We start from the raw sequence: 27636 nt of genomic DNA, 5'->3' as shown, positions 1-27636 counted from the left end.
GTAGTATAGTCGGAAGTCAGGAAGCCTGATTCCTCCAGCTCCATTTTTCTTTCTCAAGATTGCTTTGGCTATTCAGGGTCTTTTGTGTCTCCATACAAATTTTAAGATTTTTTGTTCTAGTTCCGTAAAAAATGCCATTGGTAATTTGATAGGGATTGCATTGAATGTGTAGATTGCTTTGGGTAGTATAGTCATTTTCACAATATTGATTCTTCCAATCCAAGAACATGGTATACCTCTCCATCTGTTGGTATCATCTTTAATTTCTTTCATCAGTATCTTATAGTTTTCTGCATGCAGGTCTTTTGTCTCCCTAGGTAGGTTTATTCCTAGGTATTTCATTCTTTTTGTTGCAGTGGTAAATGGGAGTGTTTTCTTAATTTCTCTTTCAGATTTTTCATCATTAGTGTTTAGGAATGCAAGAGATTTCTGTGTTTTAATTTTGTATCCTGCAACTTTACCAAATTCATTGATTAGCTCTTGTAGTTTTCTGGTGGCATCTTGAGGATTTGCTATGTATAGTATCATGTCATCTGCAAACAGTGACAGTTTTACTTCTTCTTTTCCTATTTGGATTCCTTTTATTTCTTTTTCTTCTCTGATTTCCATGGCTAGGACTTCCAAAACTATGTTGAATAATAGTGGTGAGAGTGAACATCCTTGTCTTGTTCCTGATCTTAGTGGAAATGCTTTCAGTTTTTCACCATTGAGAATGATGTTTGCTGTGGGTTTGTCATATATGGCCTTTATTATGTTGAAGTAGGTTCCGTCTATGCCCACTTTCTGGAGAGTTTTTATCATAAATAGGTGTTGAATTATGTCAAAAGCTTTTTCTGCATGCATCTACTGAGATGATCATATGGTTTTTCTTCAATTTGTTAATATGGTGTATCACATTGATTGATTTGCATATATTAAAGAATCCTTGCATCCCTGGGATAAATCCCACTTGATCACGGTGTATGATCCTTTTAATGTGTTGTTAGATTCTGTTTGCTAGTATTTTGTTGAGGATGTTTGCATCTATATTCATCAGTGATATTGGTCTGTAATTTTCTTTTTTTGTAGTATCTTTGTCTGGTTTCGGTATCAGGGTGATGGTGGCCTCATAGAATGAGTTTGGGAGTGTTCCTTCCTCTGCAATTTTTTGGAAGAGTTTGAGAAGGATGGGTGTTAGCTCTTCTCTAAATGTGTGATAGAATTTACCTGTGAAGCCATCTGGTCCTGGAGTTTTGTTTGCTGGAAGATTTTTGATCACAGTTTCAATTTCATTACTTGTGATTGGTCTGTTCATATTTTCTATTTCTTCCTGGTTCAGTCTTGGAAGATTATACCTTTCTAAGAATTTGTCCATTTCTTCCAGGTTGTCCATTTTATTGTCATAGAGTTGCTTGTAGTAGTCTCTTAGGATGCTTTGTATTTTTGCAGTGTCTGTTGTAACTTCTCATTTTTCATTTCTAATTTTATTGATTTGAGTCCTCTCCCTCTTTTTCTTGATGAGTCTGGCTAATGGTTTATCAATTTTTTTTATCTCTCAAAGAACCAGATTTTAGTTTTATTGATTTTTGCTATTGTTTTCTCTGTTTCTATTTCATTTATTTCTGCTCTGATCTTTATGATTTCTTTCCTTCTGCTAACTTTGGCTTTTGTTTGTTCTTCTTTCTCTAGTTCCTTTAGGTGTAAGGTTAGATTGTTTATTTGAGATTTTTCTTGTTTCTTGAGGTAGGCTTATATAGCTATAAACTTCCCTCTTAGAACTGCTTTTGCTGCATCCCATAGGTTTTGCATTGTCGTGTTTTCATTGTCACTTGTCTCTAGGTATTTTTTGATTTCCTCTTTGATTTCTTCAGTGATCTCTTGGTTATTTAGTAACATATTGTTTAGCCTCCTTGTGTTTGTGTTTTTTACCCCTATAATTCATTTCTAATGTCATAACGTTGTGGTCAGAAAAGATGCTTGATATGATTTCAATTTTCTTAAACTTACTGAGGCTTGATTTGTGACCTATGTGATCTATCCTGGAGAATGTTCCATGTGCACTTGAGAAGAAAGTGTAATCTGCTGTTTTTGGGTGGAATGTCCTATGAATATCAATTAAATCTATCTGGTCAATTGTGTCACTTAAAGCTTCTGTTTACTTATTTATTTTCATTTTGGATGATCTGTCCATTGGCATAAGTGAGGTGTTAAAGTCCCCCACTATTATTGTGTTACTGTCAATTTCCTCTTTTATAGCTGTTAGCAGTTGCCTTATGTATTGAGGTGCTCCTGTGTTGGGTGCATATATATTTATAATTGTTATACCTTCTCTTGGATTGATCCCTTGATCATTATGTAGTGTCCTTCCTTGTCTCTTGTAACATCCTTTATTTTAAAGTGTGTTTTATCTGATATGAGTATTGCTACTCCACCCTTGTTTTGATTTCCATTTGCATGGAATATCTTTTTCCATCCCCTCACTTTGAGTCTGTATGTGTCCCTAGGTCTGAAGTGGGTCTCTTGTACACAGCATATATATGGGTCTTGTTTTTGTATCCATTCAGCAAGCCTGTGTCTTATGGTTGTAGTATTTAATCCATTCATGTCTAAGATAATTATCGATATGTAAGTTCCTATGACCATTTTCTTAATTGTTTTGGGTTCGTTTTTATAGGCCCTTTTCTTCTCTTATGTTTCCCACTTAGAGAAGTTCCTTTAGCTTTTTTTATAGAGCTGGTTTGGTGGTGCTGAATTCTCTTAGCTTTTGCTTGCCTTTAAAGCTTTTGATTTCTCCATGGAATCTGAATGAGATCCTTGCTGGGTAGAGTAATCTTGTTTGTAGGATCTTCCCTTTCATCACTTTCAGTATATCATGCCACTCCCTTCTGGCTTGTAGAGTTTCTGCTGAGAAATCAGCTGTTAACCTTATGTGAGTTCCCTTGTATGTTATTTGTCATTTTTCCCTTGCTGCTTTCAATAATTTTTCTTTGTCTTTAGTTTTTGCCAATTTGATTACTATGTGTCTCGGTGTGTTTCTCCTTGGGTTTCTCCTGTATGGGAGTCGCTGCACTTCCTAGACTTGGGTGGCTATTTTCTTTCCCATGTTAGGGAAGTTTTCGACTATAATCTCTTCAAATATTTTCTCTGGTCCTTTCTCTCTCTCTTCTCCTTCTGGGACCCCTATAATGCGAATGTTATTGCATTTAATGTTTTCCCAGAGGACTCTTAGGCTGTCTTCATTTCTTTTCATTCATTTTTCTTTATTCTGTTCCACAGCAGTGAATTCCGCCATTCTGTCTTCCAGTCACTTATCCATTCTTCTGCCTCAGTTATTCTGCTATTGATTCCTTCTAGTGTAGATTTCATTTCAGTTATTGTATTGTTCATCTCTGTGTGTTTGTTCTTTAATTCTTCTAGGCCTTTGTTGAACATTTCTTGCATCTTCTCGATCTTTGCCTCCATTCTTTTTCCGAGGTCCTGGATCATCTTCACCATCATTATTCTGAATTCTTTTTCTGGAAGGTTGCCTATGTCCACTTCATTTAGTTGTTTTTCTGGGGTTTTATCTTGTTCCTTCATCTGGTACATAGCCCTCTGCCTTTTCATCTTGTGTATCTTTCTGTGAATGTGGTTTTTGTTCCAGAGGCTGCAGGATTGTATTTCTTCTTGCTTCTGCTGTCTGCCCTCTGGTGGATGAGGCTATCTAAGAGGTTTGTGTAAGTTTCCTGATGGGAGGGACTGGTGGTGGGTAGAGCTGACTGTTGCTCTGGTGGGCAGAGCTCAATAAAACTTTAATTATCTTAACTACTGATGGGTGGGGCTGGGTTCCCTTCCTGTTGGTTGTTTGGCCTCAGGCAACCCAATACTGGAACCTACCTTGGCTGTTTGGTGGGGCTAATGACAGACTATGGGAGGGCTCACACCAAGGAGTACTTCCCAAATCTTCTTCTGCCAGTGTCCTTGTTCCCACGGTGAGCCATAGCCACCCCCTGCCTCTGCAAGAGACCCTCCAACACTAGCAGGTAGGTCTGGTTCAGTCTCCCCTGGGGTCACTGCTCCTTCCCCGGGGTCCCGATGTGCACACTACTTTGCCCTCTAAGAGTGGAGTCTCTGTTTCCCCCAGTCCTGTCAAAGTCCTGCAATCAAATCCCACTAGGCTTCAAAGTCTGATTCTCTAGGAATTCCTCCTCCCGTCGCCAGACCCCCAGGTTGGGAAGTCGAGGCTTATTTAAACAGATGCTTTGGAGACGTAAGAAGAATTTCTGAGATAAGCTAGGACACATCTTACAGGTCACCAACAATGAGAGAACGAGTGACATTCCTCCAAATCACAGTATGAGAAATAAATTATAATATAGGCAAGAGAAACACTTTTGAGATACAAGATTTTAAATAAGAAATTCAAAGAAAACTGAGGTTAATGACAATAGTTATTATGTATCTTCCACACACCTTCATATAATAGATATTCAAATTCTCCTTATATGGATGAGAACGTGGAGACTCAGAAAGGTTAAGGAACTTGCTGAAGGCCACACAGGAGTAAATGGCAGCACCAAAATTTAAGGCAGTCTGACTTCAGCATCTGATCTGAGCTCTTAATTAGACGGCTTTTAAGCACAAGAGCCCTTCGTTCAGGTTTGTTTTACAAAGTCTATGCTGTTTCAAGACATGAAGCTGCCTTATTATATAAATCTATCCATATACTTGTCCATTCATCCATCCATCTATCAAAGCATGTCTTTGTCTATTAAAATATGATCAGCAGGATTTGAACTCTTGGTTCAAGGCTGATGAGTAAAGTGAGAATGATTTGTTAGACTCTGACTGATATAATGTGATCAACACACATGTGATTTAGGTACAATTCAATGGCAAATTGAGCATCTGCCCTGGTGGGCCTTTTTGTTAGGCAGTGAGAATTCTCTTCTTGTGAAACGAATTTGCTAACAGAATGAGTTTTACTAGTTTGTTCCGCTTTCCTCTTTTAAAAAGAAAAAAAAAGTTTTCTTTTTTAAAAACATGATTTTGAGTTTTAAAAATAAAAACTGATAAATGTTTCTTATTTAAAGTCCACAATGAATCTTAGAATTCCATCTAAAATATTAAAAACACTATCTCAAATACAGTTTTAAGTATAATTCCTCAAATCTAAAATTAGGTCACTACAAGTAGTCAAAGATTGAGCTAAAAAAGACATTCATTTCCTTGCCCTTTCACCCTCCTCCTCATCCCTCCATGGGAAAAAAATATTCACTAATATGTTGCACATCTCTTTTCCTTTTACTAGTCCCTATATTTGTAGGCATCGTATGGAAAATCAACTCCTGCTTTATTCTTGTAAGCTTGGTTTTATCTTCCTAAATATATCCTTCTTGTCAGAAGCCAATCAAGCATTTTGTTCTCGCTGTTTATAAGTTGTTCTACTTTATACTTTTGGTTCTGATTATCTCTGGTTCTTTTCTCACCTTTGTCATAGGCACTGTGGAACTGGAGATCTGGAAGCCCCACTAGCTGTCCTCTCAACTTTTTGATCCTCAGGTAAGTCAACCTAACTCATGTTAGCTGTGAAGAGGGGGCAAGGAGAATGACACAGCCAGCACTCAGAGAGCTGACCAGAGGCCCTGAAGGAGATGGCTTATCCTACTTTTCACTGGCTGAAGCATGGATGAGTGGGTGAACTCACCTGCAGCTGCGTTTCCAGGGCCACGCCGTTGCAAGGCCTTTGAGGATAAGCAGGTTAGAAGCTTGGTCAATGTCTTAGTCATGGGTTTAGTCAATGGGCTGCTCTAACAAAAATACCATAAACTGGGTGGCTTATCAACAACAGAAATTTATTTCTCACAGTTCTGGAGGCTGGGAAGTCCCACATCGTGGCAGCAGCAGATTTGGTATCTGGTGAGAGCCACTTTCTCATGGACGGCCATCTTTTTGCTATAATGTCACATAGCAGAAGGGGTGCACTAGCTCTCTAAGGTCTCTGGTTAGGACACTAATCTCATTCTTGAGGGCTTCACCCTTATGATCTAATCATTTCCAAAGACCTCTTAACACCATCATCATCTTGGGGTTTCAACATATGAATTTTGCAGGGGGACGCAAACATTCAGACTATAGCAGTCAGTTATCATTTGCCAACCTGTGTCTGTGCCTTGTTTAACAACTCAGTTTCTCCACTACTTGTGATCAAGAGTCTTTCTCACTCCAAATCTATCTTTTCTCACTGATGTTGGATTCATCAGTTATGGTATGATGTTATGCTGCAGCAGCAAACAACCTTTACATCTCAGTGGCTTAAAACAAGAGAGATCTATTTCTTATTCATGCTACGTGTCACCCAAGGACCTGGGATGACGAAGCAGGCGCCTACTTGAACAGTGCCAGTTACGATGCCAGAAAGAGGAAAGAACACTGCAGAGTCGTGTATTGGCAATCAAATATTCAGCCCCAGGTCAGGGTCTTGAACTAGTTACATGAGCTTCCCCAACTTCAAGGGAGCCAAAAGTACAATCTGTAATGTAGACCTATTTCCCTTACTCTGGAGGTGGGAAATCAGAAATGTTCAGTGAGCAGCAGGGCAGTAATTTTATCTTTTAATTAAACAAATAGAGGATAGCAGTTCTTCAGGGTTCCCCCTCCTTGGTCTCTTTCTAATTTATTGTCTCTTAATTAAAATATCCTGATATCTCTCTATTTTCCATTACTTAGTTTGCCCTTTCTTTCCAGTCTCATGTTATTTGCAGTAAATATTTTGTGTCCTTTTGCCCAGCAATCTAACTTTTGGCTACCCAGTGTCTATTCTCATTCCTCAGCCCCAAATCCATTTTCTTTATTAGAGTCCTCTGAACTCCTGCAGCTCTTTCTGTCTGTACCACACAACTTAACCTTTAATTATTTGCCTACTGGGCATTGCACTTGGCTCTGCCTTTTGTCAGCTGAATCAGAACATAACTTTCTCTCACCACCTTCCTCCCCTACTCCAAATTGACTCTACCTCCCAACCCCTATTTCCAAAGTTGTTCCACTATTCTTCCCAGCACTCAGCCTCAAAATCTTCATTTCTCTCTGACTCTTTTTCTAATGTCTTGCTTCTCATAATTGTGCAGTTGCCAAATGCTTCCCCATGCACCCATTGTGCTCGTGTGGATCAAATGACATAGTGAAAGTGAGAAGCATGTTGCAGGCTCTACGTCAAGGGGATAGTGCTCTCTCTTCCTTTAACTATTTTTCATTCCCTCCTTCATTTATTTATTCATCATTCATTTATGCATGCACTTATACTGGACCTAAGTGCTTTCTTGGAACTGTGCTTGTTACCGAGGGAGCCACAAATTAAATATAAGTCTCTGCTCTCCAGGAGGCTACATTCTGGTTGAGGAAATCCCGTATCCATATTTCTGGGGTAACTAGGTACTGATAGGATTGAAACAAGGGAAAATGCTCTGAGATCTGGAGAAGGGGGCAATGATGATGTTCTGGAAGGGTCTAGTAAGCCTCCAGGAGATGGCAGGTGACTAAATCAATTACTCGCAGATGAAAACATCTGGAGGCCTCTCAGCATACTTAGAATAAAGACAGCTCACTCCATTAAAGGTTACTAGAATCTTCATGATCAAGGCCCTTTTCAATTTCATCTAAGACTTTCTTATTTTCTGGGCTCTAGCCATACTAATCTTTTCCAGTTCCTTCAGCACACCAAGCTTGTCAGCATTATTGTATCTTTGGACCAGAGGTTCTCTTTGCTCAGAATTCCTTTTCTACAGATCTTTGTATGGCTGGTCCTTGCTTGCTGTTTGACTCCAATGGCAATCCTCAGAAAGGCATCTCCTAAATACCCAATCTTAAATAACATCCCCCTTTCCCAGGACGTTGTTGTTCAGAACTCTTGTATTTTTTTTTTTAAAACTTATTATCTGGAAGCATCTTACTTGCTCACTTGTTTATTTCTATATCACCTATCTCCCCCTCCTCTTCTCAGGATGTCTATGTCACGATCTTGGACCAGAACCTCCCCAGGACGTAAGCTATTTGCAGGTGTGGACCTGGTCTGTGTTATACACTGTATTGCCAAGGCTGAGGCAGAGTGTGATACATCACATGTACTACCTAAATATACACTGCTACTGTACAGCTTCCTTGGTTCCAATCCTTCTCTCTTTTAGCGACAATTACCGAACTTCATTACTGGGTTCTTTCGCCTTAATGCTCCTTTGACTGTGTAACATGTTCTGGCCAGAAGGACCTATGTAGAAGTGAGGAATGCCACTTCCAAGACTGGTCGATAAAAACTCCCATGTATGATCATTCCTTCTCTTTTGTTTTCTATTAAGTAAATGAATAGGACCTTAATGATTTAAGGAATGTCAGGCCCATGATATGGAAAGAGATATGGTTCCTAACAAACCATGTGTAAGATTACCTGATTAGGAACACTTGCCTTGAACTGTGATGAGAGCAAGAAATAAATTGTGTGTGTGTGTGTGTGTGTGTGTGTGTGTGTGCATGTGTTATACCTCTGAAAATTTAGCATTTATCTGTTTTAACATTTAGTGTTACTTATCCTAATATACTTGACAACTAAGTCTTCAATCATTTGGTTACAGGTACCTTTCTAGCTCTTCAGGTACTACACACATTCTCAGTCATAAGCTATTCCTTTCTTTAACTACCTAATTCTACCTTAACATCTTCCCTCTAGTGTTAAACAAAGAAAAGTGCATGGACCTTGGAATTATCTTAGAAAAATCTGAGGTTGAATTCAAGAATTGCCCCTACCTAGCAACATACACTTGTCATGTTACTTACCTCCCCAAAACTAGTTCCATCCTGTGTCTAAATAGAGGAAAATAATACCTAGCTCACCACACTGTTGTGAAGAATGAAATGAGATTGTGTACTTGACTTCCATGCTAATTAAACATGCCTTTCTTTATCTGTGTCCCCTTCTCTATACCTGGAAAACTCCTCTGAGTCTTGTAAGTTCTCCACCGTTCCCCAAGTTGGCATCTGGATTCAAAGCTTGACTTTGACCCTTGCTAGCCAAATAAACTTAGACAAGTTACTTAAAACCTTTGTGACTAAGTTCCATCCTATTTAAAGCTGGAATCATGCTAGTACCTAACTTGTAGTGTTCCAGTTAATGTTAAATGAATTAATGAATGCAAAACTCTTGGAGGAGAGCAGGGCACAAAGTAAGTGTTCACTAGTGCTTAGTGGTTATTTTAAAATTATTCTTTCAAACCTTTCGAACCTAATTATCCCAGCTCATGCTGACACTGCTCTTCTCTATAGTTAAGATACTTGTGTCCATTGTATTATTTCCCATTAAAAAGAAAGCCTTCTTGACTAGTAACTTTGAAGGCTATAGTTTTCAATATCCATAGTTCTCTACAATGACCCTAACAGCCAGTGTTAGGCAGCACAAATAGAATTAAACTAAATTCCATTAAAGAAAATGCATGCTGCACCCAAAAGACATAGACTGGCTGAATGGATACAAAAACAAGACCTGTATATATGCTGGCTAAAAGAGACCCACTTCAGACCCAGGGACACATACAGACTGAAAGTGAGGGGATGGAAAAAGATATTCCATGCAAATGGAAATCAAAAGAAAGCTGGAGTAGCAATTCTCATATCAGACAAAATAGACTTTAAAATAAAGAATGTTACAAGAGACAAGGAAGGACACTATGTAATGATCAAGGGAGCGATCCAAGAAGAACATATAACAATTGTAAATATTTATGCACCCAACATAGGAGCACCTCAATACATAAGGCAAATACTAACAGCCATAAAAGGGGAAATCGACAGTAACACAATCATAGTAGGGGACTTTAACACCCCACTTTCACCAATGGATGGATCATCCAAATGAAAATAAAGAAACACAGGCTTTACATGTTACATTAAACAAGATGGACTTAATTGATATGTATAGGACAGTCCATCCAAAAACAACAGAATACACTTTCTTCTCAAGTGTTCATTGAACATTCTCCAGGATAGATCATATCTTGGATCTCAAGGCAAGCCTTGGTAAATTTAAGAAAATTGAAATCATACCAAGTATCTTTTCTGACCACAATGCTATGAGACTAGATATCAATTACAGGAAAAAATCTGTAAAAAATACAAACGCATGGAGGCTAAACAATACACTACTTAATAACGAAGAGATCACTGAAGAAATCAAAGAGGAAATCACAAAATACCTAGAAACAAATGACAATGAAAACACGATGACCCAAAACCTATGGGATGCAGCAAAAGAGTTCTAAGAGGGAAGTTCATAATAATACAATCATACCGTAAGAAACAAGAAACATCTCAAATAAACAACCTAACCTTATACCTAAAGCAATTAGAGAAAGACAAACAAAAAAAACCCCCAAAGTTAGCAGAAGGAAAGAAATCATAAAGATCAGATCAGAAATAAATGAAAAAGAAATGAAGGAAATGATAGCAAAGATCAATAAAACTAAAAGCTGTTCCTTTGAGAAGATAAACAAAATTGATAAGCCATTGGCCAGACTCATCAAGAAAAGAAGGGAGAAGACTCAAATCAATAGAATTAGAAATGAAAAAGGGGAAGTAACAACTGACACTGCAGAAATACAAAGGATCATGTGAGATTACTACAAGCAACTACTTGCCAATAAAATGGACAACCTGGAAGAAATGGACAAATTCTGAGAAGTACACAACCTTCCGAGACTGAACCAGGAAGAAATAGAAAATATGAACAAATCACAAACACTGAAATTGAAACTGTGATTAAAATTTTTCCAACAAACAAAAGCCCAGGACCAGATGGCTTCACAGGCAAATTATATCAAACATTTAGAGAAGAGCTAACACCTATCCTTCTCAAACTCTTCCAAAATATAACAGAGGGAGGAACACTCCCAAACTCACTCTATGAGGCCACCATCACCCTGATACCAAAACCAGACAAAGATATCACAAAAAAAGAAAACTGCAGGCCAATATCACTGATGAACATAGATGCAAAAATCCTCAACAAAATACTAGAAAACACAATGCAGCAGCACATTAAAAGGATCAGACACCATGGTCAAGTGGGGTTTATCCCAGGAATGCAAGGATTCTTCAATATATGCAAATCAATCAATGTGATACACCATATTAACAAATTGAAGGAAAAATCCATATGATCATCTCAATAGATGCAGAGAAAGCTTTTGACAAAATTCAACACCCATTTATAATAAAAACCCTCCAGAAAGTAGGCATAGAGGAAACTTACCTCAACATAATAAAGGCCGTATGTGACAAACCTACAGCCAACATCATCCTCAATGGTCAAAAATGGAAACCATTTCCACTAAGATCAGGAACAAGACAAGGTTGCCCACTCTCACCAGTATTATTCAACATAGTTTTGGAACTTTTAGCCACAGCAATCAGAGAAGAAAAAGAAATAAAAGGAATCCAAATTGGAAAAGAAGAAGTAAAGCTGTCAATGTTTGCAGATGACATGATACTATATATAGAGAATCTTAAAGATGCTACCAGAAAAGTACTAGAGCTAATCAATGAATTTGGTAAAGTAGCAAGACACAAAATTAATGCACAGAAATCTCTTGCATTCCTATACACTAATGATGAAAAATCTGAAAGTGAAATTAAGAAAACACTCCCATTTACCATTGCAACAAAAAGAATAAAATACCTAGGAATAAACCTACCTAAGGAGACAAAAGATCTGTATACAGAAAATTATGACACTGATGAAAGAAATTAAAGATGATAAAAATAGATGGAGAGATATACCATGTTCTTGGATTGGAAGAATCAACATTGTGAAAATGACTATACCACCCAAAGCAATCTACATACTCAATGCAATCCTACCAAACTACCACTGGCATTTTTCACAGAAGTAGAACAAAGAATTTCACAATTTTTATGGAAACACAAAAGATCCCGAATAGCCAAAGCCATCTTGAGAAAGAAAAACGGAGCTGGAGTAATCAGGCTCCTGGACTTCAGACTATACTACAAAGCTACAGTAATCAAGATAGTATGGTACTGGCACAAAAACAGAAATATAGATCAATGGAACAGGATAGAAAGCCCAGAGATAAACAGACGCACATATGGTCAACTTACCTTTGATAAAGGAGACAAGAATATAAAATGGAGAAAAGACAGGCTCCTCAATAAGTAGTGCCAGGGAAACTGGACAGCTACATGTAAAATAATGAAATTAGAACAGTTCCTAACACCATACACAAAAATAAACTCAAAATGGATTAAAGACCTAAATGTAATGCCAGACACTATAAAACTCTTAGAGGAAAACATAGGCAGAACACTCCATGACATAAATCACAGCAAGATCCTTTTTGACCCACCTCCTAGAGAAATGGAAATAAAAACAAAAATAAACAAATGGGACCTAATGAAACTTCAAAGCTTTTGCACAGCAAAGGAAACCATAAAGAAGACGAAAAGACAACCCTCAGAATGGGAGAAAATATTTGCAAATGAAGCAACTGACAAAGGATTAATCTCCAAAATTTACAAGCAGCTCATGCAGCTCAATAACAAAAAACAAACAACCCAATCCAAAAATGGGCAGAAGACCAAAATAGACATTTCTCCAAAGAAGATATACAGATTGCTAACAAACACATGAAAGAATGCTCAACATCATTAATCATCAGAGAAATGCATATCAAAACTATAATGCGATATCATCTCACACCAGTCAGAATGGCCATCATCAAAATATCTACAAACAGTAAATGCTGGAGAGGGTGTTGAGAAAAGGGAACCCTCATACACTGTTGGTGGGAATGTAAATTGATACAGCCACTATGGAGAACAGTATGGAGGTTCCTTAAAAAACTACAAATAGAACTACCATATGACCCAGCAATCCCACTACTGGGCATATACCCTGAGAAAACCATAATTCAAAAACAGTTTTGTACCACAATGTTCATTGCAGCTCTATTTACAATAGCCAGGACATGGAAGCAACCTAAGTGTCCATCGACAGATGAATGGATAAAGAAGATGTGGCACATATGTACAATGGAATATTTCTCAGACATAAAAAGAAACTAAATTGAGTTATATGTAGTGAGGTGGATGGACCTAGAGTCTGTCATACAGAGTGAAGTAAGTCAGAAAGAGAAAAGGAAATACTGTATGCTAACACATAGATATGGAATCTAAAAAAAAAAAAAACAAACATGGTCATGAAGAACCTAGGGGCAAGACGGGAATAAAGACACAGAGTGAAGTAAGTCAGAAAGAGAAAGACAAATACCGTATGCTAACACATATATATGGAATTTAAAAAAAATGTCATGAAGAACCTAGGGGTAAAACGGGAATAAAGACACAGACCTACTTGAGAATGGACTTGAGGATATGGGGAGGGGGAAGGGTAAGCTGTGACAAAGCGAAAGAGAGGCATGGACATATATATACACTACCAAACGTAAAGTAGATAGATAGTGGGAAGCAGCCGCAGAGCACAGGGAGATCAGCTCGGTGCTTTGTGACCGCCTGGAGGGGTGGGATGGGGAGGGTGGGAGGGAGGGAGATGCATGAGGGAAGGGATGTGGGAACAGATGTATATGTATGACTGATTCACTTTGTTATAAAGCAGAAACTAATAAAAAAAAACAGACCTACTAGATAATGGACTTGAGGATATGGGGAGGGGGAAGGGTAAGCTGGGACAAAGTGAGAGAGTGGTAGTGTATATATGGACATATATACACTACCAAATGTAAAATAGATAGCTAGTGGGAAGCAGTCTCATAGCACAGGGAGATCAGCTCGATGCTTTGTGACCAGCTAGAAGGGTGGGATAGGGAGGGTGGGAGGGAGGGAGACGCAAGAGGGAAGAGATATGGGGATATATGTATATGTATAACTGATTCACCTTGTTATAAAGCAGAAACGAACGCACCATTGTAAAGCAATTATACTCGAATAAAAACGTTAAAAAAAGAAAAAAGGAAAATGCAGGCCTACTGACCTCGTGCACTGTACTTTATTACCATGTGTTGTTTCATCCTTAGTGCAAAGATGTTTTTCTCTTTTAACACTGCGGTACAAGATATTAATTTGAAACTACACTTTGATTTGGGACAAACAAAATTTGGGGGAAAAAGGTGCAATCAATGAGTAAGTGGGTTAAAATTCCCAGAAGCTTGATTATACTAATAAAGGACTACAAATCCCATTATGAAGATTTAAAAAATATAGAGTCAAATATATCTAGCAAATCATTGGTTATATATTGATTATCTGAGGGAAAATAGAAAAAGCAGAATTGATAGTAGGAAGTTGTATAAGCAACTGTATCTCTTAAGTCACATGTCGTATTCTAAACCCATAATTATAATTGTTAGGCTCTATATTATGATATATTGCTATTGTTTTGCATATTTTTATCTTTGCTTCTCAGTTCTACTTATAAACTTTTAACTAAATATGATCAAAGCTAGGATATTTGTCTTAAAAATCTGATCAGTGTTTTCCCACTTTGCATGAACTTGTGTAACAACCACATCTTTTATTCTTAATTAATAGTAAAATAAAGTATTTACAGAAAAAAATGATATAAGGAAATGACACTTTATTGTCACAAACCGAGTCATCTGATTTCCAATTTGTTCATAAATGGCTTAGAGTAAATCAGAGAACAGTTCAAGAAACACTCTTCTAGGACCATCTGAAGACCTGGCACTCTTCCTTTCTCTGCTGCTTGAACAAATAATTTCTCTCTCAACAACTGCTTAGTTTTGTTGTCTGTACTTGGGAACTATAATCCTAGAAACTCATGAAATATTTTAGGAGTTCTGCCTAATCTCTGCCTGAGATAACAATAATTAAGAGAAAAAGACTAACAGACACATTGGCCATCGATCTTGTTTTAACCCTGCACTGAATCAAATACCATAACAATAACATATCTGGATATGATTATTCAGGTCTTACAGAGAATCCCCTGTACAGATATAATCTCACAACTTTAGAATTTTATCATTAATACATTACATTAAGATCCAATATAAGTAATTTTGTATAATTTATAAGGGAGTTATCAAGGATGTTGTATTTTATTTTGTTCAAAATGTTATTAAAGTCATAGAGTATAAATCCTTGTGGAGTTCAGAACTTGTTAAAGTATCTTTTGATGAACTAGTAGTGTCTTTTCTAATTACATCATGAGAATTATTCTTTTTCTTCCTTACCTTGAATCAGGGATACTCAGAAATATGGTTTTAGCATATTCTCTTAGTTTGATTTTTCTTTAAAATTACTTTTTCTATCCTACTTTTCTCCTTTTTTCTTCTCCTCAACATTGTTTTATTATTAAATTCTTGAATTTTTTCTCTTATTTAAATAACTTCATTGTATTTCTCCCTTTTGCCACCACTGATTCATATACTTTGAAGAGCCTCCTGTTTTCTGTGCTTTCTAAAGAGATGATTAGCCAGTATGAAAATCTTATTTCTGCATGAGGGTTAAAATACAGAGTTGTAAATGCTACCTTCTGGACACAATAGACCATCTTTTCTAATTTAAAACTGATAGTAAAAATTTTAGGTTGAAAAGGAAAGAGGAACAATGCCACTGGGGCCACTGGGGATGCTTGTGAAGTAGGTCTATGTAGCTCACAGTAATTCTGTTCCTATCTTAGGTGATGTTTGAATTCAAAAGAAACATGGACATTATCTAGACCAACACCCTTATTTCCTATATTTTACCTATGAGAAAATGGAGTTTATTCTGGCATAAGGATAGACATATACATCAATGGAATAAAATGAGAGCTCAAAAATAAACCCTCACATACAGGGTCAATTGATTTTCTACAAGGGTGCCAAGAATATTCAATGGAGAAAGAATAGTTTTTTCAATAAATGGTGTTGAAACAACTGATTATCTACAAGTTAAAAAATGATTCTTGACCCTTTCCTCCCTCCATATAAAAAATTAACTCAAAATGAATCAGAGACCTAAGTATAAGAGCCAAAGCTATAAATCCCTTAGGAGAAAATATAGGAGTAATTCTTTGTGACCTTGGGCTAAGCAAAACCTTCCCAGTTGTAACACCAAAAACACAAGTGACGAAAGACAGACAAATTGAAATTCATCAAAATTAAAAACTTTTGTGTTTTGAAAGGTATTGCCACAAAAGAGAAAAGACAACTCCACAGAAAGGAGAAACTATTTGCATATCATATATATTTGGTAAGAGGCTTATACCTACAATTAAAAAAAAAACCTCCTACAACTCAGTGATAAATAAATACCTCAGTTAAAAAATGGGTAAAAATCTGAAGAGATGTTTAACCAAAGAAGACATACAAATGATCAGTAAGCACACTGAAAAGAGATTCAACACAATTAGCCATCTGGAAAATGTTAATCAAAACCACTGTCAGATACCACTTTATACCCACTTGGATTGTATTATTAAAAAAGATGGTAATAATAAGTGTTGGCAAGGATGCGGAGAAATTTGGATCCTCATACATTGCTGCTAGAAATATAAATGGTGCAGCCACTTTGGAAAACTGTCTGGCAGTGTCTCAAAAAGTTAATCATGAGGTTACCATTTAATCTAACAATTCTACTCGTAGGTATATACCAAGAGAAGTAAAAACATATGTCCAAACTAAAACTTGTACCTTACACACATATACAAACACACAAATTTGTATACAAATGTTCATAACAGCATTATTCATCAGAACCCAAAATTGGAAACAACCCAAATGTTCATCAACTAACTGATAAATGCATAAACAAAATGTGGTATAGCCACACAATTAAATACTTTTCATCAGTCAAAAAATGAAATACTGATACATGATACAATGAACCTTGAAAACATTCTAAGTGAAAGAAGCCCAGTCACAAAGGACCACCTGTTGAATGACTCCATTTATATGAAATGTTGGAATAAGGAAATCTATAGAGACATAAAGTAGATTAGTTGTTGCCTAAGGATGGAGGAGGGAAACTTGGGAAGGAAATGGGGAGGGGCTGCTAAAGCGTACAAGTTTCTTTTTGAAGTGATAAAAGTATTATGAAATTGATTGTGCTGATGGGTGCACAACTTGGTGAATATACTAAAAACAATTGAATTGTATACTTTAAATGAATGAGCTTTATGTGAATTGTATTACAAAATTACTGTAAATCTATCTATCTATCTAATTATCTATGTAATCTAATTCATCTATAGGAAAAAAAAAAAAACAGAGACCAAGGGAAATGATGTGATTTTATCCAAGATGAGACCTCACTTCTCTGAACCCAGTGGTCTTTCCACTATGTCATACCAACTCTTTTCTCTCTCTCTTTTTAAAATCTCTCTTGGGTAGCTTTGATGTGATAGTAGCATAAATCACTTGAGCCCTTCCCTTTACTACATGTTGATTACCCTTAACCTTTCAGGGGTTTCATGTATTTTTTTTTTTTGGCCACACTGTGCAGCTTGTGGGATCTTAGTTCCCCAGCCAGGGATCAAACCCATGCCCCATGCAGTGGAAGCATGGAGTCCTAACCACTGGACCGTCGGGGAATTCCCAGGGGCTTCGTGTATTTATCTGTCAAATGAAGACATTACCTGCCCTAACTACATCCTAGAGATACCAGAGGATCGAAGGAGAGGAGAAAGTAGGCTGAAAAGAATTAGGTTTTAATATGTTAGAAGGTTTCCCTTTTCATCTGGCTGTCCCTTAAGGCCATGTGCATCTCAAAAGGGAAATACTTTCTCCAACAAAAGACAATTGTTAAAAGACTTATGAATTCAGTGTAAAACATACCATAACATATCTCCTAAGCATGTAATAATACACAAAAATGTCAGGTACAGATATATTGATCAATACAGGGCTTCTTTTTATTTATTTCCCCTCCCAAGTCTGACCATCCAATGTCACTGTAATGCAAGCATATCTGTTGTATTTTATTTTTCCCAAATCAACAAATCTTTTAGAGAAGGAAAAACATATTCAATTAAAATTAAACTGCATACTTCATTCAAATATAATATTTTAATTTCTTTGTCATAATTGATAATTTGATGTTATATTTGAATGTCTTAAAGTATCACATTTATGTACATATCAATGTTTAAACAGAAATACATCACTAATTTCTGCTAAAGTGAAGATAATATTTTACTTCATTTCTTGCTTTTTCCCCAATTGTTGCACACTTCTCCCTGATGTACATCTTTTGATATCTGCTGATTATAGGCACTTATGATTAGTTGGAACCTAGCATTACTTTTATTACCCTGAATAATACAATTTTGATTATAGAAAGCTCATTTTAGCATGAGTTCAGAGAACAGAGTAAACTATTATGTAAAGACTTTGAAAAGACTGCAATGAATAAAAAAGAGCTGTGGTAAACAAACTTCAGAAGATCACTTGTCCCAAGTGCATAGTCCTGAGTTCTTATGTTTCATTCATAGCTTAGTAGTGAAGGGATGAATGGACCCACTCCTGATTAATTTTACTTTGCATTGGGGGGAAGCTAGAAAAAACATATTTGTTTCCTTTATTTATTTTCTTCTTTATACTATAATAAGCATTTAGTTCTTCAGCAGTATTGATTTTTCAATTGGATGTTGCATATAATTTTATAATTTGTTCAATCACTTATTAGATATTACACATACTGCTTATAGGGGCATATTTCTGGAACAGACTGATGTGGGCTGCCGAGGACTGCTTGCTGATTTGTTGTTTAGATGAACCAACATATACAGTATATTACTATTTGGGAGTAAACCACTGAAGGCCAGGAGCAGTTTCTACCCAATTTAAAACACCTGTGGGAGGACACTTTCTCAGTAAATAATACTTATACCTCAGAAAGCTATTTATTATGAATGCTCTGGATACAGACAAAGGAAGTGTTTTCAGTACACATACAGTGTAACCTCTTGGAGTTAACCAAGAAAAATGTCTAAGGTAGACTTAGAGGGGATTTAGGTTTTGGTAAATTCTTTAGATTGCAAATGTTAGGACCCTGCCCTCAACTCCATGTGTCTTGAGAAAGGCAAAAATTTTGAAAGAATAATTAGAGTTTGGGCCCACAGAAATTATGTTCAAATCTAAATATATTACTCATAAATTTGTTTAGCATTTGTAACAATCTCCAAGCACAACCTCAATGTTAAGTAAAATTTTCAAGAGAGAGGCTTTGTTGATATATAAAATATGATTCGACTCATCAAAAATACATACACACACATGTGCATGTACACACACACACACAGACACACCTCCAAATTTTATGGTAATTATCTTGGAATGGTGGGATGACATTGTAATATTTCTAGGCTTTTGAAATTTCTATGATAAACGTGCAACTTTTATAATCAGAAAAAGCCACAGCAAATTCCATTTTAATGTAACCATTAAAACATACATTAGATTGGGAAATAAGAGGCTTGGAATTATATTTTTAAGTGTTAAATAAAAAGATATAGCAGAGCATTGTACTAAGATAGGGATTAAAATCCACTGGCATATGGGCCATATTTATTTGCCATTTAATTTGGTGATTCTTCCCTCTTTCTTTTTCTCTTTCTTCCCTCATAATTTCTATTCTTGTAGCAAGAATATGCATTTGTAATAAACCTTCCTTTACCACTTGGAAAGGAGCATGTAGTCCATCAGCTATTCCCAAAGATACTGAGGAATGAAGTCCCACCTTTCTTAACAAATGGCTTACTGAGCAGTGCCCGTGCTCTTTTGGGTTCCCCAATGCTCCTCTGCCTTTTGCGTAGCCCTTTGAAATATTGCTAGTGGTGGCACCAGCATTAAAGGAAGGGGGAGTATTATAATGGCCACTCTCCATGTTATATGCCTCTTTTCTGGATAAAAATCTAAAGCCTATCACTAGTTATAAATATAAATAATGTTTATCCTGTTTCATAATCAGAGTTGCTATTGCCTTACTCAAAACAAGCAAATTGAAGTTGAAACAGCTCAAAGAACCAGGTTTTGGTGAAGATATGTCTCTTCTCTGCAACCTCATAGTTAATAACCTTCTCAACCTAACTGGGCACACATATAGTCATAAGGATATTCTCCATAGATAATAGTTCGATACCTCTACAAAAATCACATAAAATCCACACAGTCTGCAAAAAATAAGGTGTATATATCTAATGGGAAAAAAATATTTCAAAGGACATCATAGGTGATGTGAACCTGTTAGTGGAAGACTTTATCACAAAGTGGTTGTATTTTCTATCTCAACAACAAAAAAGTGTTAAAGTCTGTACTGAATACATCCAACATGTCATACGTGTATGGTATACACCTAATGCACGCTACACACACACACACACACACACACATGCAGACACATAATTTATGTTATTAAACATATGAGAAGACAATGAGTGGTGGTTAAGAGCATGGTGTCTGCAGTCAGCCTGGAAGGGTTCAAATCCTAGCTCTTCCACTTACTCTTTGGCTTTGGGTGGTTTGCTTAACCTCTCTGTGTCTCCTTCCATGTAAAATGGGAATTATTAGTGTATCTAACTTCATAAGATTAGCAGGAGGATTAAATAGCTCCATGAATGTAAACATTACCATGGTACCTGCCACATAGGAAACACATGCTTGTGAAAATTCTGTCATCTTTTGATGATCACAATGAGATTCATGTTTTTATCTCTGAGACTGGGATGTTATGTTGTAATGTTGGAACATGGAGCGTGTATTTCCTGATTTTAAGGCACAGGAGTCTCTGACTCGGAATATACTAGAAACTGAGACTTAGAAAACTCAACACAAAATTGTGGGTGAGAGTTTGGTGAGTGAGCACCAGAAGTAAGGCAGGAGTAGCAGGGTATAGTCTACACAAGCAGGTAAAAGAGAAACAAGTAATGAAAACAGTTAAGTTAGTGGGAGAAATACAATCTATGCTTTGGAGTTTTGTTTCCTTTGTTCTGCCTTCATGTAATATTTCATTATTTTTATATAAAATCGAAGTTACCTGATTTCTACTGTCTGAGCTAAATAAAAATTGCAAAAACATATAAAACGTATTAAAGTTTTCAATATTTTATTCCTGTATTTTTCGATACTCTACACCAGATCCACATTTGCACCCATCACATCCTAATTAAGTTTCCTTAATCATTGTGTGATAACTAGCACAGCTGAGGCATACATAATTACTGAGAAAAATTCAAAAGACTCTTCAGAACTTATGTGAAAATCCAATTCCTTTCTAAGTAAAGTAGCCCAGTACATAGAAGACCTGAGGTATGTCTTTGTTTGAAAGACCATGATTTATTTTCAAATTTCAGTTTTATTTAAAAAATCTTACTTTTCACAAAGCTCAACCCAAATTTGGAGGGTGGGTTCGTTGTATATTTTATTGTTTGTCTTTTTTTGGAATGGCCTGCTGTGCATTTGAAGTGGCATCGTTATTTATTCATCTTTCTAAGTAACACTTAAAGTGTTTAGATTCAGTTTGTAGACCTGGCTATTTATTGGCAGCTATTGGCAGAGGGAAGTCTGAGTCACAGACATGGCATTTGTAGGCACAGACCATTGTACAGACCATGTTACAAATACTAGTCTTATTTATAATTGCACTTCTAAATTGTGTGAAATTTTTTAAAAGTACAAATTATTTTTTCTTGTTTAAGATAGGTGGATAAATACATAAAAGAAGGAAATAAAATCAAACTCAAGTTTTTACATTAAGCCATAGATTTGCTATAAATGTCAGCATTTTTCTCTTGAAATTATGGGAGTGGAAAGAGGTGTGTTTCCCCAAATATACAGCAGAAGCTGTATATTGCCCTCTTCTCTGGAAAAAGTTTCTGGGCAAATGGAAGTATTAAAGGAAAGAGAGATGTCTTTACTCTTCAGACTCCATCTATACAAACAGACAACACTATGGCAGTTTTCAGAGGCGACAACACTGTCTTCATGGTGAAGGAAAGGCAATTTGAGGGAGGCAGCATCTTAACGACAGGAGTCTTAGAACTAAGAAGGTTTTATCATAAAACCTACAACCCACCAAAACCTTAGATTTTCTGGACTAGACAGACCTATTTTCTGTTTGTGTGTGTGTGTGTTTTATTCTCTCCATGAGTAAACTCACATTAGAAGCCAGTCCTAATTATGGTAACTGCTTTTACAGTTCTAAGGCAAGAGAGTAAAGGAAATCAATATAAAGAAAACACCCTAGGGGAAGACAGAATGAACTCGTAGTTCAGTAAAATTCTGTGACTAATCAGCATCTTCTTCTTTAGATCCCACATACAACCCCCAATTATATTCTTTTTACTTAGTAGAAAACAGTTGGAAACTTTCCAATTGCAACACAATCTTTTTTGTTCTATTGTCGACCAGTAGTAGTTTTTAAAAAATCATTTCTAAATCTTAAGACTCAGAGGTGTCTTATTTTTCCCTATCAAACTCATAACCCAATACTGATGCCTAATTTGCTTATATGTATGGTGAAATCTAGTGCCAAGGATCATCCTTGACCATAGCCCCACTTCAAATATTCATGATTCTCTACAGTCCAAAAAGCATTAAAGGTGGGAATGATGCCAGCAACACACAGTCTTCCTAGTGACAAGGAGACTTCTTAGATCAAAGGAGCAAGATGTTAAAGACTTCACACTAAACTGTCTTTGTAAGAGAGGCTCACAAAAGTAATGCCAAATCTCACACCCTGTTTCAGTTATGGAACATCAATGAAATAAAGGAAAAAATAGATGCCCATTCATTTTCTCTTCTGAACTCTTTTTACTGAACTACTTTGCTTTTCTCCTCTCTTACAATTGCAGTCAAACACAAGGATGTGATGCACTAAAACTGGAAAACATTATTAATGCTTTCAAAGACAAAATGAATGACTACTGAGGAATTAATAGCATTTAAGCCAATATGATTTCGTTAATGGTGCCTAAGTGGCATGTTGAGAATAATACAAGAGCAAAGTTAAAATGGGCACAGGAGCTATAAAGCATACATATGAAGCAAATACACATAATGATTTAAGTTGTCCCTTTATGTCATTTGTCACCCAGCTGTATCTGCTCTTACACCTGTGCTCCCTTCCTTGATCCATCTTGATACCCTGGAAATGTTAGGCCTGCAGCCAATTTCATACCCAGTCATTTCTATGATCAGACCCAGCTATCAACTTGCTCTTTTCTTATATTAAATCAAGTATCAACCCCAGGGCTCTGAACTACTTCTGACTGACAGGACCAACAGAAAGTTCTAGGATAATTACTTCTTAGGACTAGTTCCCAGTGCAAAGAGTTACTACTGACCTACTTTGGACTTACCGAAATAATTTATCAGGTAAGATAATTAAGGGAATATAAAGCTGTTTCTAAAACCAAGCAAGTATCAGAAATATTTGTTGAAATCATAAGTTAGTATTCCCAGTACTGTCAGATGGGGCTTTATTACTTTGCTATGAGTCAAATTTATTACGTTTGACTTAGAAACCTTTCTTTTTCTTTATAAATTATACTTGGCAGGAGGTATCTGAGAGTCTCTTTGATGTATAAATATATTAGTTTTGACCTTTTTTCAGTCTAGATATAAAGAGAAACTATCTTTTAAGCCCTTCTTTTCTTTGCCTTTTAACCCTTTCCCCATAAATAGGCGTGTATATCCCTTTGCACTGGTGTTCCAATTATTTTGAGGTCCATCCTAAATAAAGAGATGCCTTGATATGAGAGTGGATATATCTGTGGTGTGGACCACTTACCATGTGGACTTTTAACTCTCTTTTGAAAGCATGATCCTTTCCTACACATAGGTAAATATCTATAACTGAAGAATCTTTTGTAGCAATGGTCTTTCTTTCCTATTGAGAAAATCTGACCATTTTCTTATTTCTAGAGCCTTGATGTTCTCCATAAGAAGAAGAAAAAGGCAAGAGAAAAACCTTGAAAGGAAATCATAGAACATAAGGGAGGAGCTTGTATAAGCTTATAAACCATCTGTTTTTCTCAAAATAAAGGCATTAATTTTACATTATTAGTATCATGGTTTATCAATGTCATCCTCTATTATTTTTTCTCCTTTTCCTCTACTCTCCTTACCCTTCCCCCATTTATTATTTTTTTTCTTTCCCGTGTCCAATGTACCTTGCTTCTTGACTCAAAAACTCATCTAACTATGAAAACAAGATAAGCTGATTGTGTGCTGGCTTTTTAATTCTAACAAAGGTTTACCTTCATCTAGAAAATACCTGAACATCTTTGAATAGCTAGATTTACCCCTTGTGGTAAAATGTAAAATATTAATTTCTTAGGCTAGGGTTAAAGAAAAATCAGGAATTAATCTTTTACATTTGTTTCAATATTAACATTATTTCTCAGTACTACTTATCCACATCTTGTTATTATTTCATAATGTATGGTTGAGGAATTTGTATGCATAAAATTGTAGTTTAGTTAATGTCAAGGGAAAAAATAAAACTAAACACTGACTTATACTCTTTGTTCCCACATAGCATATGCAGTATTTTATGTTTGTGAGAGGACCTGGCCATGGTTTCATCCAGAATCAATAGCACATCAAGCTCCGCTGATTCAGCTGACTAGTACTAGAGTCAGATCCCTCCCCTATTGCTTCTTAATTTATAGCCTCTTTCATTCCATGACTATTTAATTTCATTTATTGCTTTATTCTTGTGTCCTTCAGCTGTTTCCAGTCTGCCCTTCATGGCCATTACTAAATACAGTATGTTAACGTGCAAAGGTATTTATGTAAATGAAAATCAATATGCTTATCATTTCAGCACCATTCCTTTTTGCTTACATTGGACATTTTAAGTACATTTTATTTGAACGCTAACAACTTTTCATTCTTGCCTGGGAAGTATAATGATCTTCTTGGCTCCCTGCCCCCTGCATCCCTCTAATCTTCACAGCTATGGCCACTTAGCCCCATCTGGAGGTTCAGCCTTATTCTGCATTTTGGAACTAATCTTATCTCTAGGCTGGGGGCATACAAGATGTCCTAGCCAAAAGCTAACTGATTCAGCAACCAGTCATCCTTGCTGCTGGCTTCATTCTGACCTTGTAATTTATTTCTGAGATCTAGGGGCTTGTCCCAGCCTTTTGTAGCCAAGGCTTGGCTTTGTACACCAGTTCTGGTAGGTGGGTATCTATCCAGTATCTGCCCCTGATTAGCTTTCCAATTCCTTGATGACTGAGGTTCTGCCTTATCCTTCTCCTTGCTCCCTTTGTAACCGAATTTCTTTTCCTAACTCCAGTACCCATGGCTGTTGAATCTTTCTGATGCCACTCACCTTGCCCAAATCTCCTTGTCCTGTATACCAGAGATCTGAACTTTTGCTAGAATACCAGGAGTGACACTGCTTGCCTGAACATTTTCCCATTGCCTGCTGCAAGCTTCTCTCTTGTCACCAGCTCTAACCCTGCAGGTCTTCAGTCACTGGATCTAAGCTGCCTGCAATCTGGCCATCTCATTATTCCAGACATGACAGGAAAGAAATACTTTAATTGCATCTTTGGTTGAATTGTTATGCTAACATCCTCTAGCTACTTTCACCTTTTACTTTTACTATCTTCATCTTGGCTCTGCCACTTAAACATTTTAAAACTCAGTTTCCGCTTTGTAAAGTGATCATAATAGGATCTACTCTAGGGTATTTTGAAGATAACTGAGGAAAAAAAAAGAATGCATACAAATAGACTAAGCTCATAGTAAGAAATCAGTAATTTTTATCTGCTATTATTGTTTCAGTTCTTAAATCTTTGCAGTTGTAAACTGAAACCGTGTCACTTAAAGGTGATCATTAAAGAGTGGGGAATGGAAAATTCTTAAGAAAAAATTAAGGACCCATGTGAATTTTTAAAAAGTAAAATAGCTGACAGCAAGATAACAGAGCATTAAAAATAAAGTTGAGCTACAGATGTAGTCATCAGCAAACATTAAAACAAGATATTTTAAGGATACATTTCTTATCAATGTGTCTTAATATATAATGACTAGGACTCTACAGAGCCTTAAAGCATTTAGGGAGGAGAAAGATCCTCTGAGTCAGTCATTTATCTTAGAGCAGTATTTATACAACCATCTGGGGGAGTTTTAGACAAGTAAAGTTTTAAGCCTCACTTCTCTGAAATTCTGATTCATTAATTTTGACATGGAACTAAAGAATCGATGTGTTTTAAAAATTCCCAGCCAGGTTTGGGAACCATAAAGTTCATCAGCCATTAAGATGTCCAGGAGGTTCTTAAGAAAACATATGTCTGTTTACCTCAAGATGGTCAAACCAGTGCATACACTCCCTGACTTGACTCCTAGCTGACCATTGGCTAGAAATGTTTAACAGGTATGGAAATCCTACTGATATCTGCTTTTATTAATGGGTGGCTATTTCACGTGGCTAGTCAATAGCAGTGTTTATTGTAAGTACCTAGTCAATTTACCCTGAGAATCTCAGTTTGCTCAGTTGGAATCCTCAATTTAATCTACATTCAAAAATATTCTAAAATGTTTTAAGTGCAGCCTGTTTCATTCTTGCCAAAATTATCCTGCCTTAATTTTTTCTTTCTGTTTCTTAGATGAATTGCCCCCTCCACCCACAAAAGTCTGATGAAAATGATTGTGTTTTTCCCTCAACTTACTGAGATATAATTGGCATATAAAATTGCATAAGTTTAAGGTGTACAACGTGTTTGATACACTTATATATTGCAATGTGATCACCACCATAGTGTTAGCTAACACCTCCATCACCTCACATAATTACCAATACTTTGTGTGTGTGGTGAGAACATTTAAGATTTACTCCCTTACCTACTTTGATCAAAATGATTGTTAACTGCTCTAGGCAAACACAGTCTGCATATTGAAAAAAAAATGAAAGGACACCTCGTTGTTTTTCTGAAAGGTATGTGTGTAAAAGAGAGAAAGAGAGATAGAAAGAAAGAGAGTCTGCCTCTTTCCACTGTCATGCCATACAGAGACCTTTGGGTTGCTCACTTTAGGTATGAGATCAGGGTAGGACCAATACACATGGCTGCCCTAGAAGGCTAACATTTTGGGACCCATTCAAATATGAATATTATTCATAATCTGTTCAGCATATCTTTACAGGAGAAGCTGAATATTGCTTGGGTGAAGGGAGAAGTTGATTCTATGGGGTGGCTCAATGATTATTCCTTGCCCTACCATCTCCCTAATTCAGCTATGGAAGTGCATATGCATACCCTTTAAGTAAAATCTGTGCAGTTGCCCAGATCCACCATTTTAGGAGCAGATTAGCAACTATCCATTGTTTCTTGACCATGCTTTTTGAGAGATGTTCTGATAAGTATGATTTTTCTCTCCATCTCTTAATATTGACAATATTTGGGGGTCTCGGTGATATCTTATTGTACCTTATCAAGTAATGCCCTGGGCAGCTGCTTGGCTGACCCAACTTTTAGTTCGGCTTCAGAAAGTCCTTGCTGTTATTGTAGCCCTCATTTTTTACCCCCATGAGAACTGGATAAAAAAAAAACTGCTGAAAATGTCTTCTTTTAGCAAATAATTGATAAAGTAAAAATAAATTAATTATTGTCATTATTTTCTTTAAAAGAATAAAATAGCACATCAC

At 36.5% G+C, this 27636-nt stretch overlaps 1 protein-coding gene across 1 annotated transcript in view; it reads right to left on the bottom strand.

The window, feature by feature from the left end:
- Window positions 1-27636, bottom strand: part of TMEFF2 (transmembrane protein with EGF like and two follistatin like domains 2) — a gene marked incomplete at both ends in the record, with an annotated part of 254838 nt that overhangs the window by 89802 nt on the left and 137400 nt on the right. The gene's annotated exons all lie outside the window — the stretch shown is intronic.

The sequence above is a fragment of the Hyperoodon ampullatus genome (assembly GCF_949752795.1).
Source record: "Hyperoodon ampullatus genome assembly, chromosome: 8".
In the NCBI taxonomy this organism is placed as follows: Eukaryota; Metazoa; Chordata; class Mammalia; order Artiodactyla; family Ziphiidae; genus Hyperoodon; species Hyperoodon ampullatus.
The sequence above is the reverse complement of the archived record's forward strand: the minus strand, read 5'-3'. Positions and strand labels throughout refer to the sequence as shown.